General features: G+C 41.3%; 1 protein-coding gene across 6 annotated transcripts in view; it reads right to left on the reverse strand.

The window, feature by feature from the left end:
- ACSM1 (acyl-CoA synthetase medium chain family member 1) overlaps nucleotides 1-5,791 on the reverse strand; it is a 57,519-nt gene extending 51,728 nt beyond the window's left edge. For 3 of the 6 annotated variants that reach the window (XM_055409603.2, XM_055409601.2, XM_055409604.2), the window contains exon 1: nucleotides 5,670-5,790. The gene's annotated coding sequence lies outside the window, so the exon portion shown is untranslated. Of the gene's footprint in view, nucleotides 1-5,669 lie in introns of all 6 variants that reach the window. The other 3 variants (XM_055409605.2, XM_055409602.2, XM_055409607.2) reach the window with 3 other exon arrangements.
- Between the last annotated feature and the right edge of the window lie 2,033 nt (nucleotides 5,792-7,824).

Genomic DNA, 7,824 nt, shown 5'->3' on the forward strand with positions numbered 1-7,824 from the left:
GGAATTTGGCTTTCTCTCCTTGTTAAAAGAACAACCTTTTCTTGGAACACTGCTTTTGATAATGGACTGTGTGACTTTTTTTGCCTTTAAGTGATTTATTTTTTAAAACATTGTTACTGTGATAAAATAAATATTACTTCACAATGATCTATGAAGGTTATGGCAGACATAGACAAAGTTCATTCTGCTTCGACAAAAATTAACCTCTCATCTACTCCTAAATCAGGGAATTTAAAATGGATAAACAATGGCTGTAAGTCAATAGTCAGAGTCATAGGAAGTCCAAAATGGCTGCTTGACTTTTCCTGGCTCCTTCATAAACCCCATTTTTTCATTTAATGGGTTAAAGCCTTTCCTGGCTGCAAGGTTGATGTTCTCACAATGGAGAAAAAAGATGTTTAAAATGGGTCTTTCACTTAGGTATATGTTTTACAATCTCCAGTGATCAAGCCACCCACTTCATTGAACAAATCATGCAAGTCTGAATAAAAGCTTCACAAACTTCTTAAAACTATCAGTCACTATCATCCTCAATCATCAGGCAAGGACAGAAGAACAGAAGTTAATTACATACGATTAAATAAATAAATATAATTATAAGTTTCATAACTTTTTGTCTGACATATTACTTGGCTTCTAATCTTTGTTTTCAGATATAAAGAAGCTCTTCTCCTCAAGCTACTTATGGTTCAAAATAATTTGGTAATTTATACTTGTGGGTAAAATTAAAACATTTTTCTTTTCTCTCTGCCTTGTCCCTCCAGAAATTGGAGACGCTTGGGTTCTGAACAGCTTACTAAGTAGTGTGTAAATAAAGACTAGGTAAATAAAAAGACTGCCTCTTGAATGTACAGAAATCTCAAAGTATTTTGGGGACCTCTAAAAGAGAAAATAATCCACTGTAGCAAAATGACAGGCCTATGGCATCTATAGTCAATGGACCAAATTTATTTTAAAAACAAATTAGTCTTGGCTGTGTTTAATAAAAATGGGGGTGACTTCAAAAATTTATGTTTCAGTAAATGGTAAAGGGGCTTCCTTGGTGGCTCAGAGGTTAAAGCGTCTGCCTCCAATGCGGGAGACCCGGGTTCGATCCCTGGGTCGGGAAGATCCCCTGGAGAAGGAAACGGTAACCCACTCCAGTATTCTTGCCTGGAGAATCCCATGGACAGAGAAGCCTGGTAGGCTACAGTCCACGGGGTCGCAAAGAGTCGGACACGACTGGGCGAGGGAACGATCGAATGAAATGGTAAATACTAGTTTTGTTAATTAAGGTCTGTATTTACTAAGACTCACTTCCCAGTTAGTCCCTTGCTACAAGATGTTATTCTGTTACAAGATTTAACTGAATTAATAGAAAGATGCTCTAAGTTTGCTTCTGAAGCCTAACTTTATAATCAATCTTTGGATAAAAATCAGATGCTCCATGATCTACAGCCAGGAGATTAATACCGGGCATAGTCAAGGCTATAGTTTTTCCCATGGTCATGTATGGATGTGAGAGTTGGACTGTGAAGAAAGCTGATCACCAAAGAATTGATGCTTTTGAACTGTGGTGCTGGAGAAGACTCTTGAGAGTCCCTTGGACTGCAAGGAGATCCAACCAGTCCATCCTAAAGGAGATCAATCCTGGGTGTTCATGGGAAGGACTGATGCTAAAGCTGAAACTGTAATACTTTGGCCACCTCATGCGAAAAGTTGACTCACTGGAAAAGACTCTGATGCTGGGAAAGGTTGGGGGCGAGAGGAGAAGGGGACGACAGAGAATCAGATGGCTGGATGGCATCACCGACTCAATGGACATGAGTTTGAGTGAACTCCGGGAGTTGGTGATGGACAGGGAGGCCTGACGTGCTGTGATTCATGGGGTCGCAGAGAGTCGGACACGACTGAGCGACTGAACTGAACTGATAGTCATTTAACGCACTAAATCAGACAACCTGGGTTATACAGGACTGCATCTGATAAAAGTTCCTAAATCTTTACTTGTAAACTTATTATTACTGCTATCTATATTGTTTGCTAAACTGCGTATTTCAGAAAATTGCTGTCTCTTACACAAAATTATTATCGCTTACATTACCAAATGTGACTGAGTCTCTAATAAAATGATATATAGTTCCATATGAGATCAAAGATTATAATAATGTAACTCTAGATATGGGAAGAATCAACAAGAGGGAATGATTTCCTGGACTATAAGAAACTACTAGTAAGACAGGTATTGGCCAGAACTTTTACTATTTTCACGGTCAAGTCCAACAATAGCATATTAAGTGACCTATTAGAAAAATCTTCACTAGACCTGGGAATGAGCATTCCTATCATTGTGGGATGAAATGATCTTAAAAAGCCCCTAAACCAATGATCAAATTTATAGCCATGAAGGGCCCTGCTGACTGAAAACTGGCACTTGCCATCTGTCTCTACAAAGATTAAATCAGGAGCCACTGGAGCTGCTGACCTTCACCACCTTCTGAAAGTTCAGGGTAGAAATTAAAAATAAGGCATTCTGTACTCTGGGAAAAACTGGCAGGACAGGCTTTCAGATAGACATTTTCAAGAAAATATGTTCATGAACCCCAATTCTTGCATCTTCTCATACCTAGAGAAACACTAACATCCCAGGCCGATGTCTTGTCATGGTGATCCCGACTATTCCCTCTTTTAGGCCCCTTGGCAGCCTTTCTATATCTATTAATCTTTGGGACATGTATCTCTAATCTTCTTGTTAAGTTTGCGTCTTCTAAAATACAAATAAATCTCCAGATGATGCTACAAGGATATCAGCTGGTTGGCACATGAACTACATTGGAACAAGCTGCCTTGTCAGTCCATGGACTCTTATCTCCCTCAGCAGATTAACCTTGATAGAGAGCAGGCACTGGGACCCAGGACCCCATGAAGCCCCTGTCCATCAGGAAGAAGCCAGAGATGGTCTCTGTATCCTTCCCAATGACCTGTATCCTCATAACCTGAGATTTGGATAGGCAGCTAGTTCGACATGAGCAGAAATGTCTAACTAGCCAAAAACATTAGTTCAGTTCAGTTCAGTCGCTCAGTCGTGTCCAACTCTTTGTGACCCCATGAATCACAGCACGTCAGGCCTCCCTGTCCATCACCAACTCCCAGAGTTCACTCAAATTCATGTCCATCGAGTCGGTGATGCCATCCAGCCATCTCATTCTCTGTCGTCCCCGTCTCCTCCTGCCCCCAATCCCTCCCAGCATCAGAGTCTTTTCCAGGGAGTCAACTCTTCGCATGAGGTGGCCAAAGTATTGGAGTTTCAGCTTTAGCATCAGTCCTTCCAATGAACACCCAGGACTGATCTCCTTTAGAATGGACTGGTTGGATCAGCCAAAAATGTTAACGGGCCAAAAATGTGTCTTACTGATAAGAAGAGCAGGGAATGTTGAGTCCTGTCCCCAGGCCACAAGTGTGAGGCTGTGTACCAAGGCCACGGAAATGGAGCCCAGAACCAAGGTCATCTCCAAAGCTGACTGAGCCCCTTTGTAATATTGCCAAAGTCCCCCTGATCATCAACAGCAGGCTTCTTGAATTATATTAGGCAAAAATACCCACCCCTGTGCTCACTTTATAGTGCCTTAACCAATCATCTAATACTAACCTTCCAGCAGGATTTTTTTTTGTTTTGAGGCATAAAAATTGGCTACTAACCCACAAAAACTGTTAACTCTCCTTAGTCTATTAGTTGTTGGCCCACTGTGCTCACAGTGCCCACTTTATCTTTGTTCTTAATAAACTCACTCCTGTGTGCAGTACTCTGTGTCTAGAAATTCTTTTCCAGTTCGCACTTGTACTGCCTCAACGCACTTTTTTTTTTCCTTCTTTTTTAAACAGCACTGTCTTTTGTTTTATCAGAACACTTAAGTGAAGAAAGACCCAAAGATGTCAGTTGACTCAGATGTTTGACTCTCACCCTTTGGAGAAAAATAATTTGAATTGCCAATATGTAAATACAGAGAGATTTCCTTTAAAACATGAACTGAAGGTTTCTCTTGAAAATTTAGAATTCCTGGAAAGCTTTTATTTCAACCTGACATCAACTGGAAGGAGCTGAAAATTGTCTCTGTGCATGCTAAGTCACTTCAGTCATACCCAGCTCTTTGAGACCCTATGGACTGTAGCCTGCCAGGCTCCACTGTCCATGGGGTTCTCCAGGCAAGAATACAGGAGTGTGTTGCCATACCCTCCTCCAGGGGATCTTCTGTGCTGCCTGCACTGCAGGTGGATTCTACCCACTGAGCCACCTGGGAAGCCTGAAAATTGCCTGCTTCATTTAAATGAAACGTTCTCCAATTCAACATAGTTTCCATCACTCTATTTTGCCACAGCTTCCTGCTTCTCCACTGACTCTACCTATCTAGTGTTTGTTGATACTTGAGCTTAAAATATCTGCCATAGGGCCAGATTCCAAGACAGATAGGGATTTCTGCAAAGTTGTAAGGCAAATTTAGTAGCAGAGAGAGTTCTAAAATCCTGGCCTCTCTTCCATTTTTTTTCCAACACATACCTCTCTCCACACGCATGAACCCATTGGAGCAAGAACACCAGACTCAGTTGCTAATTTTATACATAGGTGTTTACATGACCACAGGACTGTCCTTAAAATACTCAAGGACAATCCATACAACCCCTTAATAAGTGGCTAAAACCAAGACAACAGAAAGAGAAATAATGAGGAAATTAAACTCTTTAATATGGGCTGAATTGTGCCCCCTCAAAATTTGAGTGTTCAAGTCCTAACACTCAGTGCCTCAGCATGTATTATTTAAGACAGAATCTTAAAAGAGGTAATTCAGGTCCTTAAAGAGGTAATTCAGTTAAAATGAAACTTAACCTCAAATGACTTGTTCAGAGTGCCTTGATGAGTTCTTACAACAGAACTTTGATTTCACAAGCATTTGGACTGAAAAAGTTATTTATTTTAAGAGGCAACATTGTTAGTGCATTATAGAGGATCCCAGCATACAGAGCCAGGTTTGGCTCCACTCGGTACCAGGTGAGTGATCTCGGCCATCATTTATGTCTCCAGACTTGGAGGGCATAGTAATAATACTCGTTATGTACAGTGAGTAAAAATAATCACTATGCTTTCATAAGCATTAGTGAGATAATCAATATAATCAATTTCCCAGCGCTGTGTCTGATACAGAATAAGGGCTTAATAAGTGTTGAGGTGTCTTCTAACTCCCAGAAAAAACTGAAGCTAATCCCTACCAAGTTAGATATTTAAAAAGTATGTTGTTAATAAAAGGCATTCACCTTAAGTGATTTGAACAAACTTTCACATAATGGAGGTTTCTTCTCAATGTTTTAACTTCTAGGTGTTTTACTCCCCTCAGCACCCTCTTCCCACAGCCTACCACATTCAAATATCTAACATTAAATCAATCACCTGTATACCAGTCATGGGGCTGGGCATACCATGTATTTTCTCTGATCCCTCTCTCTCAGTTTCAGCATCCTCACTTTGCAACAAAGGAAATGAAGTGTCAGAGAAGAGACTTGCCCCAGGTCTGTAAGTGGCATCGCTAGAATTTGAAATTATGGCTTCAGATTTCATGCTCAGGGTTCTGTATATACTTTACTGCCCCATGGCAGACAAACACACACAGACACATACACCCAAAGAAGCAGTCCCTTACCTGGTACTGTCTAGGAAACGCTTGGGTTATGTATTGGATGGGGACTTCGCAAGTTCAGTTCTCTTCTGATTAGAAGTTCAGTTCTCTCTGTGTATACAACAGAACTTGGTTCCTAGAGCTGGGGTGGAGAACTTGGCAGGAATGGAATGATTCGAAAAGGGGGAGGAGATTCACATGTGTAACAGGGCAGAAAGCAATCATAAGCCCTCATGGAGAGAAAGCCTGTTAGAAAAACAAACTATATAACACAACTTCCAATTATTGTGGGCCTGCCTTGTGGTTTGAATGAACAAATAAAGCGAAATGGAGCACTTTCACAAGTTCTCTGTGGATAACCTGCTCCCCTTTCCCAGTCTTATGTCCCCAGTGTTCTCATTTAAGTGAGAGCCAGGTGGCAGCATCACGTAGTAGTTAAACCTGTGCTTGGTTAGGGGCAGGGGGAGTAAAGCTCAAGATGGAAGGGATATATATATAGATAGATACATATATATAATTGTGACTGATTTGTGTTGATGTATGGCATAAACCACCACAACATTGTAAAGCAATTATCCTCCAATAAAAGATAAATATATTTTAAGAAAGCCTTTGCTTGGAGGCAGAGAGATTTGGGCTTAAGGGTCAGGTCTGCCTGTTAACCTTTCTCTGACCTTTCTGGACATCCTTTTCCTATACTTCCGTTTCCTTTTCTATGAAACGGGAGTGCTAACGGTGACACCTGTCTCCTATGCTTTCTCTTTGTGGTTGTCATTGTTAGTATTAGATGAAATAATTCATGAAATATACATAGCACAGTGCTTGGCATAATCAATGTTGGCTGCTTTTACTAAGGATTCTGAGAGAACAGCTTAGTGTGCTAGCAAGATGTAATTGGAACCTCAAAGTCTTGAGCTTAAATCCTGGCACAACCAATTATAAGATGATCCATGCCAGCAACTTACCTCTTCTAACATCTCAAAGGTAGAGGAGTCAGTGGTTGTCAGTAAGATTTATCCCATGAAATCTTTGAAAGTTTTGCACAATATAAAGTGTGTAGAGTGCCTGGTCCAGGGATGTAGACCCTGGGTTGATACTGATGTTGTGCTGGATAAGCACAGATTGTCACAGGTAGTGTCTTGTTCTGTTAGTTTTCCTCTAGAGCCATTGTGGGGTGTCATTAGGAAATGAGGGATGTCTAGTATCCTGGCCCAAATTTCCCAGCACTTTTTCTCTCCCAGCCTCCATTGAACCAGAGGGGAAAATACCTCTGCTCAAAGCCACCGCCAAAGACTGCCAGAGACAGCTAGAACACCCTGATAGGACTGAGGGGAAAGCCTGGCTTCTGTGGTGGGTCTTGCTCTTTCTGGCCGATGCATTGATGATGAATCCTTGCTCAGGATAAACTCTTATTTTATGGAGAGGAGCAAATAAGACTGGCAGTAAGCTAAATATTATGAAGTAAAAAATGCACTATTACTCAAGCAGAAGAGGCAGTCACTTTAGAGGATAGAATGGGGACAGGAGGATCAGTGCATAAGGCATTCTCTGGATCTCAGTATATCTCCCTTGTGGAACTATACCACCAGTGTTGTGGTCAAAAAGACAGGTTCTGGGGCCAGGCAGTCTCAGTTTGAGTCTAACTTTTACCAGTTACCAGCTCTGGGACACTGAATGGGTTTATTAATCCCTTTGTGCCTCAGTTTTCTCATCCTAACAGTGGGTGAATGGCAGAGACAATAGAATTCTCAAAAGATTCCATGTACACATTTCTCCTTCTTAAGTTTCTTCTGCAGTTAGGGTGAGGTGATTGAATTCCACTTTAGGACAATGAACTCCAAGTGGAAGTGATAAAAGTCACTTCTGGTCTAGGGCATTTAAGAACTGGTTTGAGTTCTCTGTAAGCTCCTCCTAACTCAGTAGTCCTGGGAACTATGTGGGGAGATAGTATTAACAGCATCAAAATATGGCAGAAATTCTATCGGCCTAGTTCTCTGTAAGGTTCCTTCTGCATTACAGGTTTCAGATATCACATTCTATCATATCTTCTGTGAGGCTTTTTCTGGGATATGTGGACCTCCCAAATGAATTGTGGGGCAGGCTCTAGATCCAGCTCACAGCCTCGGGGTCTGCCACTTACCCTCTTACTTACTTGCCTATTTCTCTTCTCTCAGGACCC

The sequence above is a fragment of the Moschus berezovskii genome, chromosome 27 (assembly GCF_049115385.1).
Source record: "Moschus berezovskii isolate FMDL1 chromosome 27, NW_MosBer_1.0, whole genome shotgun sequence".
Lineage (NCBI taxonomy): Eukaryota > Metazoa > Chordata > Mammalia > Artiodactyla > Moschidae > Moschus > Moschus berezovskii.